The sequence below is a fragment of the Armigeres subalbatus genome, unplaced genomic scaffold (assembly GCF_024139115.2).
Source record: "Armigeres subalbatus isolate Guangzhou_Male unplaced genomic scaffold, GZ_Asu_2 Contig1541, whole genome shotgun sequence".
Taxonomy (NCBI): Eukaryota; Metazoa; Arthropoda; class Insecta; order Diptera; family Culicidae; genus Armigeres; species Armigeres subalbatus.
This window is the reverse complement of record NW_026942331.1, coordinates 126,519-128,375: the sequence shown is the minus strand read 5'-3', so window position 1 is coordinate 128,375 and position 1,857 is coordinate 126,519. Positions and strand designations below refer to the sequence as shown.

The 1,857-nt window shown below is 40.5% G+C and overlaps 1 long non-coding RNA gene across 1 annotated transcript; it reads left to right on the top strand.

Annotated features, from left to right (window-relative positions):
* Window positions 1-278: 278 nt before the first annotated feature.
* On the top strand, window positions 279-1,334 carry LOC134202947 (uncharacterized). The gene is made up of 2 exons (XR_009977386.1): window positions 279-870; window positions 1,177-1,334. It is a non-coding gene; the product is annotated as an uncharacterized LOC134202947 (long non-coding RNA).
* The last annotated feature ends 523 nt before the right edge of the window (window positions 1,335-1,857 follow it).

Genomic DNA, 1,857 nt, shown 5'->3' with positions numbered 1-1,857 from the left:
CCGATCGCACAGAATTTTTTTGTCTGCTGGCCGTGAAGCCAGAATTGCTTTTATTCTCTCCGCGTGTCTCTATATAATACCATCGTCTCTGGTTTTATCTGAAAAGCAAAACGCGAAATTAATAGTGCTGTCCAATGAGCAGCTCGAAGTAGCTCGAAGTTGTTCCCGTCCTGCTCATTCTTTTTTGTCAACAAATGGGCATGAGCAGGACAGGGAGAAACTTCGAGCTACTTCAAGCTCTCATTGGACAGCACTAATGTTTTGTGATTCCGCTCGGAAGCAATCTGCTGTGCACCGTATAATCTAATTAATTCGTTTTTTCACTGTCGTCGTAACTATATTCTGGATTAAGGTTTTAGTCGCCGTAGTCGTCTGTGAACAGGGCAAGCTATAGGCATTAAGAAGTCCGAAAACGTAACACAAAAAATTGAGAAGTGAATAGTGCTGGAAAAACGAACACTGCCAGATCATCATCCAGGGTGAGGACAACTGTCGCTGTACCAGTATCGAAGGCGATACCAACAGCTTCAAAGCGCTGGAAGCGCTCATTTTAATCAACGTCGGGCTAGTGTCACAGAAGACCTACTAAGCTACCGGCCATCTGCAGGCTGGAATTGTCTAACAACCGCATTTAGACAAGACTGTGGATGGATCCAACCGAGAAAACGCCAAAGCATGATGAGGAGGACGACAATTATGTTTTGTTAGCTGATGTTTATAATTTAAATCTCGAAAAAGACGGATAAGTCTGGAACAAGGAGAATGGGGAAGTCGATCAAGACTTCCACGAATGCACCGATGAGGATTTAAACGACGGAAAAGGTTAAGCCGCAGTGATTGGAAATTACTACAGACGAGCTACCAAATAAGGTAAGTCACAAATTTTGTAGTTTGAATTTAGTGATTTATACTACTACGCACTACGGCCTGAATAACATGTTATTCAAATTGTCGACAAAACAAAAACCTCATCGAGATAGCCGAATAACATGTTACAAGGCCCTAGTGCGAACCTTGGTGCGAACATAGTCATCCTCGGTTGATGTTTTAAGAATGTTCTGGGCTGCTTCTGAAATTATCTCGATTGTGTTTATGATTTAAAAAATCTATACTGCCGATTTTGAAAACTCATATAACCAAATCCACAAACTATCTTACATTTGATTCTATTCGCAGTGTTGCCGTCGTCCATTGTTTCACACTGGGAGAGTTAAGCTTCAATCTAAAGGATCTGATGCAGCAATCGTGCAACCAAACCATGTACGAAGTGGACGAAACCAGAAATAAAAACATGCATGCCTTAATAAAGATTTATAAGCCTTTTTAACATGGTACATATTTATAGCGATTCATGAACTAAATGTGACATGTCTTCAACAAACGTTCCTTTCTATGTGAAGGTAATCCTTTCGAGATTCCGAAGGGATTTTTTTCGGGAATCCTTTGGTATATCGAAGGGAATCCTTTCGGCATTTCAAAGAATCCTTTCCGTAAATCACGGAGACTAAATTTTCACATTTTGAAACCCTCTCCTTTAAAGACCAAGAAACCAATAATCTTGCAAAGAACATTATTTAAATATCATAATTGGATTATATGCAATGGATATCAGAAGGAAGCTTCATTTTATTGCGTCGCTTATCTTCTTCTTATTGGCATTACATTCCCCACTGAGACATTGCCGCCTCGCTGCTTTGTGTTCATTCAGCATTTCCACAGCTAAGTTTCTATTCTGCATTCGTATATCATGAGGCTAACACGATAATACTGTTATGCCCAGGGAAGTCGAGACAATTTCCATACCGAAAATTGCTTAGACCGGCACTGGGAATCAGCATGGTCTTGCTTTATCGCACA